At 41.2% G+C, this 20,058-nt stretch overlaps 1 protein-coding gene and 1 pseudogene across 3 annotated transcripts in view; one reads left to right on the forward strand and one right to left on the reverse strand.

The window, feature by feature from the left end:
- Positions 1-20,058, forward strand: part of Tbc1d1 (TBC1 domain family member 1) — a 234,372-nt gene that overhangs the window by 24,643 nt on the left and 189,671 nt on the right. The gene's annotated exons all lie outside the window — the stretch shown is intronic.
- Positions 3,474-7,869, reverse strand: LOC106007958 (cyclin-T1 pseudogene; annotated as a pseudogene).

The following is a 20,058-nucleotide window of genomic DNA, read 5'->3' on the forward strand; positions in this document are numbered from 1 at the left end:
TATGATCAATGTCTAATCAGTCCACTGAAGAGTTCCCAGTTACCTAATGGAGATACACTTGCTCTGGCTTCAATTAGCATGCTGTCAAGCATCCCTCTCCAAGCTCACCATGGCAACACAAAACCAAGTCTCTTCATTCAACCATGAATACCCTCATAAAGGGGAAAAGTAGACACTGCTTTTTAGTAAACATTATTCTTTCACTTCCCTTCCAATGCCAAGATCATATTAAAAACTTTAGAAACATTAAAATGGAGAGCTCTCCCACTTAAAAATTAATTCTGATTCCAGACCACTCTGTCATGCTTGTTTCAAACTCACATCCACTGAGGGATTAAAAAATAAAACTTGACAGTGTGGTACAACATTAGAAACCATCAGAAGCCAAAACTCATCCAGGTGTTAGCAACAAGCAAGAGACATCTAAGGAGGTATCAAAATCACCGAAAGCTCAATAGGACAACCGTGGGCTATTTCTCACCATCTGATGGATTTCACAGACCACTTAAATTGTCCCAAACTCAAGAGACTAAAATTTGTTTTCCAACTTTAAATGTTCTAGCTTCTCCCCTTTCCTAGCATTAGTACCAAAATAATCTGTCAACAAAATATTTTTAAAAAATAGTTCCCAAAATAAAGGAAACACAGATGTTTAAAACCCAACCATGCTAGCATAGGGCCCCTCAAATTGTTTGTCCAGAAGCAAGGTATGAGTGGTGTAAGCATTTTCAATATGAAGAATTAGGTAGCAGAGGCTTAAGGAAACACAGCAGGATTATTACCATGATTTTATTTCTATATCCAAATCCACTGCTGTTTGAAACTGGAGATCCTAAATTTTTTCTATCAACACCAGTTCAGCCAATATAGAACTATGTAGGATACACTAAATCAAAACACTAATGATTTTTCATTTAAAAGATATGGAAATACATTGATTCATGAGTAAGAAGACTAGACTAATACCTAAGCATTTTCTAAAGCCAAGAAGTATAACTGATACCTCAAAAATCACATTGGATTTAGATTAATGCTTCGCTAGAGCTCAGCCAACAGCAACACAAATATCTGATTAAAAGCCCTAAGGACAATCCACGGGTATTTGTTTCTGCCCACATGAGAGTCAAGCAAAATTTGAGGAATGACATTTACAAAACTTACCATCATCACTCATCCTTGACAGTCAAAATTAAAAGAAAAAAAGCCATCTTCATTAGACTTTGTATATATAAACCCCATTTGTCACCCTTGAAGGTATGAAGGTAGGAAAGACACAACATAGAAATCACACAACCCTCAGAAATCTTATTAAGTTTGTAGAATTTGGACACAACACATGGTAGCTGACAGGTACAACTGCTAATCCAAAGATAAGGAATGCAGCACCTCAGAGCACATAAGGAGGTTCATGACATGCATAGATCCACAACAATGATCAACTAGTGCAAAGACCAGACTTCACAACATAAAGCAGCTGTTTAGGCTGCATACTGTTTTTTAGTAAACACTTTTTCCTTATTCATTCCTGACAAGTTCTAAGGAAGAACATGGAGAACTGCTATGACATCAAGTGGCTATGTGCCTCTGTGGTATAGGTGCATGTGATTAGAAAATATGTTACATTGATGAGAATAATTAAAAGCTAGAAGAGACATTTTCACAATCAAGCCAGTGATCATCAATTACACAGAGGTATAAATGCAAACAAAATGGCATATTCTCTTTTGGGAAGGAAGGATGGGAAACAGACACTATCAAACAAAATCTAAACAAACACAAAGCCTAAATTTAGTAAACACAACCACACATCCACCAGTTAGCTGGAACAAAACAGAAACTATCAAGAGGGAAATGTCATCTATAAAAGTTAAATGACATTCAAGATGTATCACAGATTTATTGGTCAGCAGAGAGCCTCTTATTCTAGCCGGCAGTGGTAGGCATTCCACATACCCCAAATATGCAGAGAGGCAGTGCACTAGCTCACCTTCAGTTAAAGTTTAGTCCTTGTTTTTACAAATTCCTTCCTATATTATATTAGGTCAATGCATCAATAGTAACTGCTATTTTTTTCCCCAAACTGTTCCGTTTTCCCCCCATACTGTTCCGGCAAGTAGCAGCACAAGTACTTTCTATCTCCCTAGAATTTCCAATGAAAAGAATTCAACTTCTCCCTAAAGACTATTTGGCGTGATAGAAGCTGCATTCAAAACAAGACAAATTCAAATTGCACTATCTTTTCTACTGCGTGGGTGCATGCGCGCATGTGCACACACTCACAAACATCAAATGATCTGTGGCTAGGTGGCACTTTCAGTCAACTCGGCTTAGAATTCTTTCTAGCCAAGGTTTCCTGAAAGCTTTCCTTCCTCACCAAAAAAGTTTACTTCTAATGTCTGGGATAAGCTACCATAACAGGGCTCTTGACCTTTTTTTTTTTTTTAAGAACTCTTAGTAATCTCCTTAAGAATCTCTGTTTAGACAGTAAAGCCACCAGTGGAGGACAATCTAAACATTACAGTATCCATTGGCTAGGCTTGATCACTCCCGGCACCAGTAGTCTTAAATTCATGAGCTCAGATCTTTGAAGTTATATAGGCCTCAAACACAGATGCAGTCGTTTGCCTTCAGGTACACGAATAAAAAGCAAGGCTTACATTCATAATGTAATTTAAAATACAATGTCCTAAGAATTCCAAATCACAATTTCATTGTTTTCTGAATCCTCTAGCTCCTTGGCTTCTCCTAGAACTATTGTCACGTGTGGTATGGGCTTTCATAGGCAGGATATACAGAGCACACCCCCTTCCCTTCAGTGACCCAGGACTGCTCACATTTGAACACTTTCCCAAAGCCTAACTAGAAGAGATGAACCCAATTTGGTAGGGCAGAAGCTGACCTTGTTCTTTTAATTCTTCCCTAACTCCACCTCCCTCTTGCACTAAAATGAAAAAGGGTAAAAAGGCAGTTCTCATAATGAAATTAATAGTCAGGTCATTGGCTGCATCTGTCCAAACTAAAAATTGGAGGGCTACCATTCAATTACATACAAAGCAAGAGAATTTCCATGTCAAATACATGCCTCTTCCTTCATGTTCTGAAGACCAACCATATTCTCACTAGCAGGCTGTTGGAAAGTGAAAATGGTAAAGAATGAGGTGGGGATGGGGGATAAAACATGATTTTTAAACACATACTCTTAAAAACACATTCAGGCTTACATACGCTCTCAAGCTCTCAACACTTCAAATGGCCTGAGCCTAGTTCAGAACTCTCGGCCAAAAGCCTACCCTCCCACCCACCCTGCAGGCATTCCCACCCTCTGTCCCACCCACCAGGAGTCACTGCTATGTACCTCACAAACACAGCAAAATTCCTATCCCCTTCCCAATTATATAAAAAAACCTAAACAGATAACTTAGTTTCATTAAGTTATTTTTTTAAAGTCTCTTAAAAGATTTCGACGTTTAAATACTTCCTCTCTTCTGATAATATTAAACATCAAAAGAATCCACAATTCTCTGATAAACCCATGTTTCAGTTCTTGCAAGAAGAGGGAAGGTAACTATTCCAATCAACCCAATTAGGAGGTGGAGAGGTCGAGAATAGAGAAAGTGTTCTTAATCCATCACAGTTTCAACATATTCCCACCTTTCTAATGCCAGTAAAAACTAATAAAATAGTTAAATGTATGAGGCAGCACATAATAACCAAGGCCCTCCACCACCCTCCCACCTATGTTTCAGTATCAATTTATTCTCTAGTCCAAGAAAGGTGATATATTTCATAAGGGAAGTAATTCTAGTCCACTATCAGTAGTCAAAAAAAAATTGTGGTTTTTAGAGAAGTTTTTTTTTCTTCTTTTTTTTTTTCTACTTAGGAAGAGGTGGAAGTGGTGGAGGAGGTTCTGATGGTAGAGGTGGTGGCTGGGGTTTGTCTGTATTGCCAGATCTGGAGGAGATTCCACTAGCCCGTGGATTCAGATACTCACTATCTGAGTGAACAAATTAAAATGCAGAAGGCTGAGTGGGCTGGACACCTTGGGCACTGAGCAGGGAGTGAAGCATATTCACAGTATCTTGATAGTCTATAGACTGGTCTGTGTTGTGACCATTGGCCCCAGTGGGGCCTTTATCCAGTTTCATGTGAGAAACTCGAGTTTTACAGCTGGGCTGTGAAAAGGGAAGGCCACTAATACTGCCCCTCCAGTCTCTTCAGGGGGACCCCTTTTACGAATAGAACTGGAGGAGGAGAAAACTAGACAAGCTATAGGTTTTGCGTGCTAAGGTGCTTGCCTGGCTGCTGCTATGATTTGGATCACCTGGACGTTTGTTCGCAGTACCAGCTGGAAGCTGTGAGTGAGAGTGCTTGTGTGAATGGTGATTTTGATGATGATGATTAGAAGGGTGAGTCTTGTGCTTTTCTCTGTGCTCTCTGCTCTTTGTGACACCGTCCTCTGCAGAATTGTGCTTATCAGCTGGAGTGTGGACCTTAATGCGCATTTTTATCTCCTCTAGTTTTGAAGAGGCAGCAGCTTTATCCCCACCAGCCACTGAGAGTCTCATTTTGAGAGCTGTTTTGTCAGTCTTTTCCAGAAAAGGATGTTCAGGGTTTTCTGTACCCTTTATGGGTATTTTAAGAATGACCGAAGAATGACTATCATGGTGAGACAGAAGATTCTGGGCAGCATATGGCTACTGTGACTTCACATTAGCCTCCATGTTTTCCAGTTGCCTCTTCTGGGCAGCCAGCTCTTCTGCGTGCTTTGCACGGTATTCTTTCAATGACACTTTAGCTGATGGCACACTCTTATTACTCTTCTTCTGGGAAATAAATGCATTTGAGCCATCTTGTTTCAAGGAATGATCCATCCCCATAAGTGCTAAATTCTCACTAGTCCGATGACCCTGAGCAGGTTCTAGTTTAACAGGAGGTTGAGAGGACAGCCAACGCTCACCCTGCTATATCTCCACACTGGATAAGTTGCTTGATGACTCTCCAGAGACTGGAAGGGAAGGCACTGCACTTGTACTAGAAGTAGTTGACATGCTCATTAAACCTGCAATAGTTGAGTCTGAAGAGTGCTGCGAGATCATATTGAGGATTGTCTGCTCTGAAGCATTTTCATCTGCTCCCCGGTCATCTGCTTTTGTTTTCTTGGCAGGCTGGCATGCCCTCCAATTCCAAATGCGTTTGAGCCTGTTGGAAGTCTTCTCCAGAATCTGTAGAAATTCATATGTCAGTTCATCTAAAAATTCCAGGGTCACAGTGGCATCAACATATTCCCACCAGTGCTTTCCATCAGTTGAAACTGGGATCTCCCAGTTGGACCACTTGCAAGCCAGATGGATGCAGACACAGGCCACTACAGGAGGTGTGTACTGCAGGCTAAATGTGGTCAAATGCAGGCTGTTGGTTGCCATGAAATAAGACGTCTGTGCTAAGTCCTTGCTTGCTTGAACAAGCTGGGTGCACTTTACCACATGTGTATGTGGGTGATCAATTGTTAGTTCAAATCCCAAAGTCTGCAAAATTATGCTTTCTAAAATCACCAGATCTTGAACTTGTTGCAGGTAAGCCTCACTCCTGGTGTCAGAAAGTGATTCCTGTGGATGAAGACAAGTATGAGCTACCTTGATGACATGTTCCAATTTTTTTGGCTGTTCTTCCACTTTAGCAGCTAGAAATAAGGCTGCTGGAGCCACAGAATTTCAGTGAAACCGTATGAGAGACTGAATCATGTAGAATCGATGCATATATACTATAGCAGTGTTGATAGTCAATTGTGAGACGTTAAGATGTTGTCCTGTGTCCTGGAGTAGATTTGCCACCTGTGGCGGTAAGAAAGTTCTTTATCTGGGTCCAGGCCAAAATGACGAGATGGGCTATTTTCCAGCTGTTCTGGAGTAAAATACCACCGTTTGTTATTCTTCTTCCTCTCTTCCTCCATAGTGCTTCAACCAAAAGGCAGCAGCCGAAATATGGACATTTTAAGAGGAAAGTAAGGGAAAGGGAATCCCAAAAGGAACATTAAGGCAAGAGACTGGTGAGGCTACAGTGTCACAAGAGTCAGTGCAGCAGGGAACAAGGACAGTAGTGTTGGAACAGTAATGCAGTTTGTGAAGGTACCTGCTGACAAACATCCCCTAGATTTGGTGGTGTGAGTGGTTACTGGTGACTTTTGGCCATAGAATATAGGGGATGGGTGCTGGATTTTAATGAAGAGTAGATGGGGCAAGGACATGGAGATGTTATTGGTGGCTTCTAATTCAACTCAGGAAAAAGATTTATATATATAAAATTTTAGTCTGTGTTTTATTTGTTCTTTCTTTTTAAATTTTTATCTCAACATTTTTTTCAGTGCTGGGGGCTGAACCCAGGGCCTCAGATGTGCTAGGCAAGTGCTCTACCACAGAGCTACACCCCAAATCCCATCTCTGGTCGAGTAGAGTACCCTTCTCACTTTGTGTTTTCCTTCCTTTTAACTCCCCTATCTGTTAACATTAAAAATAGTAACTACAATGAATTAGCATGGTTCTCTGTAATTTACAAAATTCTTTCACACACATGGCTATATTTCATATACTCACTCATCCTTTGTTTTGGTATTGTAATTCATTTGCTCTTATTTAGGATGCAGGGTCAGTCACATAGGGTCCTAGATGCTTTGTAATTCAACCCCTTCTTTGATATTGGGGACACTGAGGCTCAGGGAGATTTCATATCTTATGTCAGATCTCATCACTTTTTACCAATCTCCTTCTTTTCACTGCACAACTCTAATTATAGGGTGAAGACACTGATGAAACTCAGGAAACACTGTTAGAATTTAGGGCAGAGGAACTCTAGCTCATGACCAGCTAAGATCCTATGCCTTTAAACCATCCTGACTCACCTATTGCTAGTTGCTGATAGATAATAAACCACACCACAGACCCTCCGCCCTTATCTATGGAAATTTCCCAAGATTTCCTCACTTTGTTCCCAAGCACAGCCTCCACTTGCTTGCTCTTACCACCTTTTCTGTTTTCTACTCTTTGATTTTTGTCTCCTGCTAGAGAACATCATCCTTTTTTGCCTGAGCAGCATTTGTCCTTCTTAACCAATCAAGAGCATTCTCTGCTGGAAAGGACCCCTGGCTAATTAGCATAGTCTGTTACCTTGGCCTTGTGATTGATTGAGAGGTAAGTCTGCGATCAAAGCCAGGCAAATCAGAGTCAACTTTCTCTGCTGGATTTGCTGAAGACCAAAAGGCTATTGCCTGGAAAGAGCCTGTATGAATGAAACCAACATGGAAGCAGCCCAACTAATGGATAGGACCACAGGGACCCTTTAGAGTCAGTCATCCAGCCTATCTGGAGCTGAAGCTCTCCCTGTACTTTTCCAGCACACAAGGCAATGAAGTCCCCATTTAGGTTTAAGCCTTTGAGGTGAGTGGTGGCTATACCACAAGCACCTTAACTTTTATTCTTGCACTGTGTAGCTTCATTTTGCCCCTGTATTATATGATCCCCCATAGCATGTAGCATGGACTGCACGTTGCCTGGTCTACCTTTCATCCATTGAGTTTTGATTTCTTCACTTACACTTTCTGACCTGCAAGGGTATATCTCCAAACCTAGCTCCTCCCTTCTCTCTCTATTTCCACCATGACATGAGCAGCTTTCCTCTGTGATGGGCCTTTCTGCCATGCTTTTTCTGCCTTGGTTGGCTGACCCTGCATGAATCCACTGAAACTGTGAGCCAAAATGACCTCTCCTCCTTTAAACTGTGGGTGTCAGGTATTCTGTTTGAGCGATGAGAAAGTAACTAAGACACAAGCTAAGAAAAAATTATATATTTCTTTTGATTATAAAGACAGCACATAATCATTGTAAACAACTTGAAAAAATATAGAAACATATAGCAAGGAAAACAGAAATCATCCCATAATAATGCCATTCAGAGGTAATTTTTTCATGAAAATTTAAAATAAATTAATAAAATGATGTAATGTCCTGTATTAGAAAAGATCAAAGTAGCTTGGTATCAATTTACTCTAAAACCAAAGAGAGAATTGGCCCTAAAGGTCTCCCCGTCTACCTTTGACCTGTTTGAATTAACTCAGTTACTACAGATTTATGTCTTTCTGTTTGGAGGACATTCATCCAACAGAATTTGCCAGATGGTGCCCTGGAATGGAGCTCTGATTATCCATCATCATTAGAAGAAAATGCTCCAAACTCTCTCTGCATTTCCTTTATTTGGAAGGAATGTGTGTGTGCTTTAGAAGAAAGGTACTATGTAAGGAAGACCTTTCCAGGGAAGATGAGGAGTTCTTGGAGTAAATGTTATCTAAATGCTAACGACAGGGGCAGAGATAATGTAAATAATGCTGGATATGCACCAGGACAAGACTCTCTCTCTTGATGTCTCCATGGGGCACGTCTGCCTCCCATCACTTTAGGTCAGGTTGCTCCTCCTTAATGCTCTTCCATTGCTCTCTGGGAATGCTCAGCTGTGTGGCACCTTGGTACAATTAGAAAAAGGCACCCTCTTCACCTGGGAGGAGGCGCCCCTGCTCCTCAGCTTGGCTAGTGGAGCTACGGTGAGTTCATTTTTTGCTTGCTTACTTGGCCAAGCACCAAAGTTCAGTAAGTAACACATCATGCTCTGTGTCGTGGTACTGGCTCTGTTTTTATCTGGACTTGTCCTCTGGGGATGTGGATGCTATAGATACCTAGATTTAGGTGATGCAGTCCCAGTTTTAGGTGAGCCCTGTGTGGTCCTCAATTCAACGCACGTGTACTGAGCTCTTACTATCCCTTAGTCCCCATGGAAAGCTACTGGACCTTCCATCTTCCTCTTGACACTCTACTACCTATTCTTTTTGGGAAACCAGAACTTTACATACAGTCCTCTAAGTCTCTGCTGGATTTATTGCAAGCACCTTTGGCTACAGGTGCTTGATATAATTATTAATAGCCTGTATTCAAGTTAATACAGGCTGTAAAACTCCTCCGATTCCTACTTATTTTTGTATTTGAAGATGAAATCCACTCCTCTTCTACAAAAATAAATTCTATCATTTTGTGGGTCATTGTTCTTACACATATGAGGGCTACCTGGTTTTGCATCTTTACCTCTTTAAGCTGCTCTTAAAAGAAACTCTCTCATGTCTCTTTTCCTGTTTTCTTTTGTTTAGGAGCCCAGATCCATGGCTCCAGCTGTAGGGACCCTCCAGTTTTTGTTTAACCGTGGTGATGTTTTTGTAAAAGCAAAAACAGCAATTATATTGTCTTAGTCATAGTGGATGAATTTTTCATGCTAGAAACAATCCTTGTGCCATTATGCAAATGAATGTAATTTTGTGGAAATGTGTGATGTGGAGTACAGCTAAGCTGCTTAAATACAAATCCTTATGCTGTCATTTGGCTAATGCACTTTCAAAATATTGTTAGGTCGAAATTCAGGTCATTATTGTCCCTTCACAGTAGCAGTCATGATTGATACATGGCAGATATGACAAAAAGCACACACTCAGAGCCACCTATGAGCTTAAAGACCTCAGGAAACATACTAAAAAAAAAATCTCTGTGCCTCAGTTTTCTCAACAGTAAAATGGGGATAATAATAGTATTTCTATCCCTGGTTATTGCAAGGAGTAATTAATATGTGCAAAATGCTTAGAATAGGGCCTGGCATATAGTAGGAATGGCTAGTCTATATTTGTTAGCTATTACATGAAGTCAGATAAAATTTAGATATGTATTTTATCACATAGTATCGCTTTTTAAACACTTCCAGCAAGCTAATTGTGATTATATCCAACTGTGATAAATACCAGATGTTTAAATGTTTGAAACATAGAGTAGTGTTTTGTTTTGTAAACTTCTAATACATGAATTACACTAGGAGTTTTCCCTTTAGGATAGGATGTGTATGATAGCAGAGTCAAAGTAAATGTAATAAGTAGAACCATACTTTGTCTTTTACATCTGATTGTTGAGTCTGTTTCTGTTGTAGTTTCTTAATCACTGTGGCAAGATCCTCTGCTCTGTTTTGCTTCTTGAGCAGCTTGTTTGGATTTTACTTTCCCTCTTACCGCACTAAGGCAGCCAGCCCTTGCAGTGGGTATATTTTTGAAAATTTGGATCTTGATTTTGCAGCTTGTCTGCACACAATAAACAGGCAACCTGTGCCAATTTTCTTACAGGCTCTTTTTTTTTTTTTTTTTTTTTTGCCAAAACTATGATGGCTGGCTCTTCTGATTAGGAATACTATGTGCTCCTCAGTGGGAGGCCACAATTTTAGCTAAAATGTAAGAAATCCAACTTTGATGCCAATCTTCTATTGCAGAGATGGATGCTGTTTTAACTTTATGATGATCACTGCTTTCCCTTTTTAAACTGCAATGTTATCTGGGGCAAATAACTTCTTTTTTTTCAAATTTTAGTAGTACATATTTGCAGTACATAATGACTACATTCCTTATGGAGGGTTGGTACATGCACATAACACATCTTAATTCTTTTCTCATCCCTTTCCCCTTCTCTTTCCCTCCCTTCCTCCATCTCTTCATCCCTCCTATTTGCAAAAGATCTATATCCCTGTTTCCTACTATCATTTATTTTGCTCTTTATTTATATTTTGGGTTTCTCATATAAGAGTATACTCCATGGTGTATAAATACATTTTATCTGTTCGTCTGTTGATGAACATACAGGTTGCTTTCAAGATTTAGCTATTAGGAATTGTGCTGCTATAAGCATGAAGTATGCATGTCACACTGTAATATGATGTCTTTAGTTCAGGGAGATATACCTATGGTACAAGGGGGATAGCTGAGTCGAATAACTTCTTGAAATCCAAGTTCAGAAGAACCATTGGCAGAATTCTCTGAAGGGCTCTTTTTCTCTTTGCAAGGTCTCTAAGCTTGGCCTAGGAACTGTGGGGGAAACAATGCATTCATTTCTGGACTACGTTACTAGTGCTGGGGATCAAACTCAGAGCCTCAAGCATACTGGGCAGGCACTCCGCACAGAGCTATGTCCCCAGCCTGAGACTTTTTGATACTGGGTTTATATAAGAATAATGATGATAATTGCCATTTCTTGAATGTGTGCTTTATGCTGTTCACTGTGATAGGTACTCACAGTCTTATTTCCAGTTGTCTCAAAAATGTCTGGGATGAAGAACTAACTGTTCTGCCCATTGTCCTTGGACCTTTTCCCACCCTATGCATTCCTTTCCCTTAAAATTTATTCACACAAAATGTTTTGCAAACTCATCCTTCAGTGAAAAGCAATCTGTATTCTTTATTATACCTCAGATAGAATTCACCTTGATGATAATAGCTGAGCAGGATAAAAAGAATACAATTTTAAAATAATGAATTAGACCTAAAGCCTTCCATTTTGTATGTGTTTTGTGTTTCCCCCCATGAATTTAGGTCCATAGGATTTTGACTAACTTATTTGGAATCATCTGAGAAAAGAAAATCTTGAACTCATTTGTCATTGTTTTTCCCCCAGTGGCAGCTAACAATTGCATTTGTGGGCTTTTGCCAGAATAAACAGGATGACTCTTTAGCAAGGTCTCTGAAACCTTACCCCGAGTAGCTGCTGAAGGATGGAGCCACACTGAGGCCCTTCACGTTGGCCTTTACAAAAATACTTCCATCTATAATCTGTTCCTTTCATGGTACATTGTTTAGCCACTAAACTAGGAGAGAATATACAACTGCACTCATGCCTGAGCTTCTAATTTACTTGGAAAACTTGAGAATTACCACCTGTGTTTTATAATTGTTCTGTTTTAATTAAATCATTAGACTGCAAGTCATATGATGAACTTTTTTCTCATTGATACTTGGAGAAAATAATTTTTGCATTACGTTCAGATAAAAAAGGCACTAGAAAATCCATAGTGCAAGTTCTGATACTCCTTATGGGGATGTACTATTCAACTTTAAATATGTGGACATTATTTTGAGAGGGATTCACTTTGACATTTTATTTCTTCTAAATTATGGCATATTATAGCAGGAATGGCCCTGATGAGCTCTCAAGTCAAACTCCTTCATTTTCCAGATAGGAGATTTTGACTCAGAAGCTAGATGCTGGCAGTGACAAACCTGGGACTGGAAACCAGGACCACCCTTCTCTCTTCCACAGAGCAATTGCTAAATGACTTGCACCTAAAATGTGATTGCAAAAACATTTTAGAACTTCTGTTAAGATGTTTTATTATCTTAGGTGTGATACTAAGTGGTTGAAACAGCACATAAGATCAGAAAATTTTGACTTTTGTTGTAGCAGAAATACATGCATAAAACACAAAATACAAACATGCGGGCTGGGGATTTAGCTCAGTGAGTCTGCCCGCCTGCCTTGCAAGTTCAAGGACCTGAGTTTGATCCCTGGTACCAAAAAAAACCCAAAAAACAAAACAACCAAATAAAAGCATGCATATACAGAAATGCATGTATGTACACATGCACATATATATATACAACTACATATATAGATATATACATCACATACACCTTTACCTATATATAAATATAAACCTCTCACTCTATGTATGTATATAGACAAACAAACACATATACACATGTACACACACCTATATCTGCACAAACAGCAAATAGTAAAAACACATGGGTTCTGGAGCCAGGAAAACCTAGATTTTTACTGGTATTGGGCTATGTTTTTTCAGCTACTATGTAAATGTTTAAAATTTGAGTTTCATCATTAGTAAAATGGGAAAAAAAGCAATACTTAAACTGACAGTAAGAAACAAAATATAAAATAAATGTTTTGTGTTTAGCACATCATCTACCATCTAACAAGCTTTCAGTAAGTGTCAGCAGCTGTCATGGCAAGCAGTAGGTACGACATGCTGAAGAGTGAGTAGGTATAATTCATAATAGCTGTAGGTATGACACGCTGAAGGGTGAGTAGGTATGATTCATAATCCGAGCCTCCGTGCCGATCATGAGAGCATGAATAAGCTGGGTTACCCACACTTGACTGAGGTAGCCCTTGTTAGAAGGCCTGGTGGTCTTTTGGTTTGGAGACCAAACCAGGTGGCATAGTCTTATGAATTAGGTAAAAAGGCACTTTTTAAATAGAGAGCTACAGCAGCAAATAAACATATGAAAAAATGTTCAACATCACTGGTCATTTGAGAGATGCAGAAGAAAACAATGCTGAGATTCCACCTCACCCCAGAAAGAATGGCTGCTATCGTGAAATCATCCAATAACAAATGCTGGCGGGGGTGTGGGGAGAAAGGAACCCTTCTTCATTGTTGGTGGGAGTGTAGACTGGTGCAACCCCTGTGGAAATCAGTGTGGAGATACCTCAAAGAACTAGGACTAGAGGTCCCATTTGACACAGCTGTTCCCCTGCTGGGGATCTTCCCCAAAGAATTAAAAGAATCATACCACAGTGATATATGTGCACCCATGTTTATAGCGGCATAGTTTGTAATAGCTAAAGCTTGGAAACAGCCCAAGTGCTCATCAACTGGAAACTGGATAAAGAAGATGTTTTTTTTTTTTATAAAATGGAGTAATACTCAGCCATAAAGAAGGAGAAACTAGAGTCATTCATAGTTAAATGGATGCATATTGAGGCCATACTCTTAAGTGAAATAAATAGGACACACATGTGTAAATACCAAATAGTTTCTCTAGTGTGAGAAACTGAGAACGTAAATAAGGATTAAAAGGATTAATAACTAACAATTGATACTTTGAAATAGGAAAAGGTCCAAAGGGGTAGGGGTGGTGGGAGGAGATGGGGAAAGGAAAGAATGGAAAGGAAAAATTATGAGAAAAGAAAATGGAAATGAAGTCTATGTAAATAGGGAAGGGTGAAGGGTTGAAGGGAGCACAGGTAATGGGGAAAAAATAAGAACCAAGATACATCATGTACAGGTACAAGCACCCAATGATAAATGTAAACGTATTGTATACCTAAAATGTACCAATAAAAGAATTTAAGCAAAAAAAAAAAAATAGAGAGCTACATGCTTGGTTCTGATTTGTGGTGAAAGGAACAAAACATCTCAACAGTCAGAGGGTGGGAGACCCAGAAGACCCCTTGAAGGTGAGCAGAAGTCACCTGTGCTGCACGTATTTAGTGTACATGGAGACATCTGTACTTATGGCTTTGTCCTGGATGAGCCAATGCCCAGTGGAGGAGAAGCTCTGTCTGTTGGCACCGGGTGTGTCAGGGTCTGAATGCTGAGGCTGAAGGCCTGAGCATGGTGGGAAGAGGAACCAGACAGATGGAATCTGAAACAGTCAACTGGCTGGCCCGCTGTCTGTCCAGGGCATGTCCAGGAGCGAGGCCAGAGCACAGGATGAGTCAGACAGGGATGGCCAGCACAAGTTCAGGGTGACCAGAGGCTGTGCCAGGGCACATGGACAGCAGGCTTCCCGGAGAACTCAGGCACAGGATAGATCAAGACAAGAATAAGGTTAGCCAGACAGGCATCCAAGAAGCTGGTAATAAAAGTCGAGAAAGTGAAGAGAGTAAGTCAGAGGCCAGGCCAGATTGGAGTGAGGCAAAGGTGGTTGCTTCTGCTGTCACCTGTCCCCAGTTGTGTCCTGAGACCTGACAGTTGATGTATACCTAGACCAGGGAGAAGAAGGAGCAGAAAAGTCTGACCATGGCTACGTCACAGAGGTCTCTGTGAACCGGAGGCCAGGTGGGTGGAGTTTCTTTGTAGGCTGCACATTATCTGTCGACCTTGAAATGCTGCTTTTCCTCAGGCTTCTGTCCTTGAGCTGCTTCTCTTCTGACTTTATCAGAGTGGGCTTGGTTTTGCTGCAGTAACAAATGAAGCCTCACATCTCAGTGGCTTACAAGAACAAACCTTTGTGGCTTACTTTAGTGACATGTTCTCTGTGGGCTACAGCCTGTTCCTCATTCTGCAGCACTGGTGCTTGTCATAGCAAAGGGAAAAGAGACCTCGGAGAACCTTAAGCTGACTGTGAAGCTGCTGTACAGAAGGAAAGGGATGTATGTCATTTTGCTCACATTTTATTGGCCAAAATAAAATCGATGGCCAAGCCTGATATCAACAAGGTGATAAGATCTGATCCTTCCTCAGGGAGGGACAACGAGTATTATTAATACTACAGCCCACCATATGGCTATCGTTATCCCAGGGTCATTTCACCACTCCATGACCTCAGAAACTGTCCCCGTGATTTTAGATCTCTTCCTCTAGCTCAGACTTCAGTGCCAAAAGCCAAACACACATTTCCAGCTGCCAATCCGCAGTCCTCCCTGGTCACTTCAAACTGCACATGACCAAACTAAAATGCTCCTTCCTCAGCATGTTCTTTTTGACTAATGACCTACTGTCCACCAAATCGGACACCTGGGAGTCATCTTTGATTTCTCCTCACCTTTACCATCCCATATCTGGCCATTAATTGGAAAGTCCTCTTCACTGTACTTAATACCTGCCCCTTGGATATTCTGCCTCCTTTCATCTCTTTTTTACTCCCTGGTACTAATCTAGGACACCACATTTCTCATCTGAATTACTTTGGTATGCTTTTAAATTATATCCATGCCCCATCTTTTCCCTCCCCACTTCTTTCCACTAGCATCCAGAGCAATCATCCTAGGTGCAGAAGTGATAACATGCCCTCTGCTGTCACCTCTGCCTTTGCTCTTGCATGGCTTCTCCTTGTCCTGAGAACTAAGCTGGAACCTTAGTAAGAGTCTTTGTCTGCCTCCCCGGTCTCACTTCACCCATTCACTCTCTCCCAGCTGCCTGCACCTCGTGCCCCATATCCTGAGCCCTGCCATCCTCTCGAATGTGCCGTGCTCTCTTTTCTAGAGTATTAAAGGTTTCTTTGGTCCCTCCTGCCTGGGACATTGTCTATCCTCCTCCAGTGGCTGACTCTCACTCACTACTCAGGCCTCTCTCCCTTCCTAAACTAGGCAAGGTGTCCCATTGGTTGTTCCTTGCACCATGCTGCCCCTGATATGGCACAGGTAGGTCACTGTTTAGAGCTAACTTGGATGTGTGTTGTCTGACTTTGCTGTTACACTGTAATCTCTTTAAGGGCAGTGACTAGTTGAGCAGTTATCTCCAGCTCCTGCAGAGCACCTGAAACAGTCTTGGATGGTGTTAGGAAGAGTTTACATCAGGACAGTGAAGGGCCATTAATGGTGTCAAAGGGTGGGCTTTGACCTGACTTCAAAAGAAGAGAAAGTAGTGTGGCTTCAAGCTAATGAAGTAACAGACTTCTGGAGAAACGAAAGATAGTCTATCTCATCAGAATATAACTTCCTCCAGGGAAGAGATACTTGTCTGTTTTGATCACTGAAGAAACCCCATGCCTACAACAGTGTTCAGTACATAGTAGACAGCTAGTAGTTATTTTATCAAATGAATGAATGAATTTTAGTCAGGATCCTTTGGCTTTAAAACCAACTCTGGCTGACATAAGCAGAAAGAACTTTTTGAAGGTTATAGGGTCATTTGTTCAATCATCAGAAAGGCTGGAAAATCAAATCTAGCAAATGAGCAGCAGCCAAGGGGAGTCAGGCAGGCATAGAACCAGGCAGAGGCGCATGCAGGACTGCCCTGCCAGGGGCACCACTCTGGCCCAGCTGCTGCCAGGTACTGCTGTCCCTGGCACAGCTGCCACCGGGCATTAGCTGCGGCGCCACTGCCCTCCTTGTGAGTCAGCTCTCACTGACCCTGTGACCTGACCTGACCTCCTCGAGGTTCACAGTCCCAGACAGAAATATCTGATTGGCTGGACCAACGTCAGCGTCTGCTCCTTAGTTGCTGGATCGCTGGAGAGAATGAATACTTGTTCCTGTCAACAGAGGGGGCCATGCTGCCACCTGTTTTAGGATTTCTCCCTTCAGTAAGACAGCTATTCACTGCCAGGTGGCTTAAAAAGCACAGTAAATGCTTCCTATACTGTTACGGAAATCTCAGGAAGAAATACACAGAGACACAGAATTCCGATAAAATAATAAAATTTCTTCTCGCGAGCGGACGGGAATGCCAGAAACCAGTCTGGTCAATATCCGCCCCCTTTGTTCAGTGTTTCCCTTTTAATATCCTTTTTAGCCATTATCTCATCCCTAGTGGTCTTTGATATGTAAATACAATTCCAGTTCCTATTTACAAGTCACAGACACAAGATAGGCCATATACATTGTAAATTCACCCTGGCATGGTAACTTTGTTAGGTTAATGAAGTTACAGGTTAGAGTCAGATAATCCTTTTCCCTTAAACAAGGAGTTAAGGGAAAAGCAAATCTTAGAAGAACACATTACTTATTTTGCTTCTACAACTACCTTAATATTCAGTCTATTAAGTTATCTAAAACTTTTCCGTATCAATACAAATTCAATTGATTCAGAAGGGTGTAAAGGATAAAATATAAATCTGCTCTCTACTTTGAGTCCTTATTCTATTCTAAGAAATAACTACTCTTACAAGTTGGTAATAAGTCTTTGCTCGTTTCTTCCAGACACGTCTTAGTTAAGAATTGTTTCCTAGCTGGGCTAGATCTGTAATCTCAGTATCCTGGAAGGCTGAGGCAGAAGGATTGTGAATTCAACCCCAGCCTGGACAATTTAGCTAAGCTGTGAGGTTCTGACTCAAAAAGGGGGTGGGGTGGGGGGGTTCAGTGTGAAAGGCCTGGGTTCAATCCCCAGTACTGGAAAACAAAAAAGAACAACAAAAATCTTTTTCTTAAATTGGTAGGCCTGGACTTCCTAGCTATTTTGGATGCTTATAAGTTTTACATGAGGGTTGTAGTCTGAATTTTTTTTTCTTCTTGGGGATAAGGCAGTTGCTTAGAGCCCCAAGGTCTGGCCATATGTGGTGGTAGCAACGGTCCATAACCCTGGGAAGGGCCCAGTAAAGAGGAAGTAGACTAGCTCTCAGTACTGTCTGCTTTGCATGTGCTGGGTTAAACATCACTGGGTATTTCTCCTTGAGGATGATCAGGGACATGACAGCATTTATCATTTTGACAGGTAAGCCAAATTTGAGTTCTCTTAGAGGGAAGTGCTTGGTCTGGCTTGGGCCTAAGGGATTTTAGTGGTCCAGAGGGCAGCCTCCTGGTCAGGATGACCCATGTGAAGAGTTCTGCTCTTCTAAAAAAAATACCCAAAATAACATTTTTCTAGGATTTTTAAATAAAGATCCAGAACTAACCCACCATCCTCTGGCTGCCAGGGAAGTTTGCTCTGGGTGCATAAGTGTGAATTTTCTCTGTTGTGTTGGCATATGGCTGACTCTTATTGTCCAGGAAACAGCACTGAGGTGCCCCACCGCGGTTGGGCAGTGCAGACGTGGACATTTTTAGGAGATAATTCCACACAAGAGAAGAGACGCGCTTCAAAGAGGGGATTTGATTTTTAACAAAATACAAATGGTTGTTATAAATCTTACTTGTAAGAAATACATTAAGAACCATATGTGAATAGCCAGAGAGTGAATAATGTACTTAAGTGAGGTTGGATAAATGCATTTCAGGCTGTCACATGGCTGACCAAAAATCAGTCATTGAGACTGACCCTAAAGTGAGGATGAGAACGTTTCCAGGTGACCTCGCAGGAGCTTAGGAGCAAAAAGCCAGCACATCCTCTCAGCCTACTTTGCTATGTTACCACACACTCAGGTTTACATCAATGAAAGCTATTTTGCATATGTAATTTTTGAATGGTGTTGGGTGCTTCTTTACTACATAACTAGCCCACGGTATCTCCACACAGAAGTGAGAAGAGGCCATACGATTATGGTGTAACATCCAGGATTCCCACACAAATCTGAATGTCTGAAATCAGTGCCATATGAGCATCTAAACTGGTGGCCATTCTGCTTTGGTTTTTTTGGTACCAGGGATCAAACTCAGGACCTTGCACTTGTGAGTCAGGCGTGGTGCCACTGAGCTAAATCCCTGGCCCTAGTTTTACATTCATGAAAGGGGTAAATTTTAAGTCTTTTTGATAGATGAGCAGATATGGGTTGATAATTTTTAAATGAGGATGATTATAGACAGTTCCAGTTTGGACTCACACCAAACAAATGTCAGCTGTGATTCATTTGAAAATGTGACATTTCGAGTGTTACTCACAGAGAAGGACCTCCATTAAATGGTTGTATTTTAGAGGTTGCGGCTGTAGCTCAGTGGTAGAGCCCCTGGCTACCATTCATGAGGCTCTGGGTTTGGCCTCCAGTAGTGTAAAAAAAAAAGGTATAATTTTAAAACAGGTGTGACAAGGATGACAGAAAGCCATCATGTTTTGGTTACACAAAGAAACACTGGCTCTTGAAAAGGTACGAGTTACAGAGTTACAGCGTCAACATTTGAAAATAGGTGAAAAAATAAACTATTTTAATTGAGATTTAATTTTGTCTTGCCTTGGTGTCTTCTGTTATGCAAACAGTCCCCCATAGGTGAGAAATGTTGGGAAAACCAGTTTCATGTGAATCTGTTGAAAATAATGGTCTGAGCCGGAAGTTTTGTCTGAGCAGGAAGTGAAAATTTCTGTCATGTCTCCAAGAGAAGAGAGACCATGACCGAGACATGGAAAGGTCATAGTGATCCAAAGAAGAGCATTATGGGCACCAAAGAAAAACATTATGGGCACTGTCTGGAAAAGAGGATGCTGACTGCACCAGCTGCTGGGAGAGGTGGCACCTGAGGTAGAGTGGCAGGACGGTGGTGTCTGGGAAGGCGTGGGTGATGCAGTGGGGCTGTGCAGTGCACATGCCATAAGCCGTGACCTCTACTGAACTTTGCAAAGCTTCTGTACAGCCAAAGGTGTCTGCTCATTTACCCAAGAGCAATGAAAGTACACAACCACACAAAGCCTTACGCAGAGTGGCCCCAGACACGCTAGATGTAACAGCCCCAGATGGAAGATAAGCTAGTAATGGAAAAAAGCCCAGATGTTCACTAACAGCAGTAGAAAGAATGCTACTCAACAAATGAAAGTAAGGGACTATTGATGCATATACCAGCAAAGGGAAAAAAATCTCAAAGTCGTTCTGCTGAGTGAAATAAGGCAGAC

Source organism: Heterocephalus glaber, unplaced genomic scaffold (assembly GCF_053883595.1).
Source record: "Heterocephalus glaber isolate CG9 unplaced genomic scaffold, H.glaber_assembly_v1.0 deba00001509, whole genome shotgun sequence".
Classification (NCBI taxonomy): Eukaryota; Metazoa; Chordata; class Mammalia; order Rodentia; family Bathyergidae; genus Heterocephalus; species Heterocephalus glaber.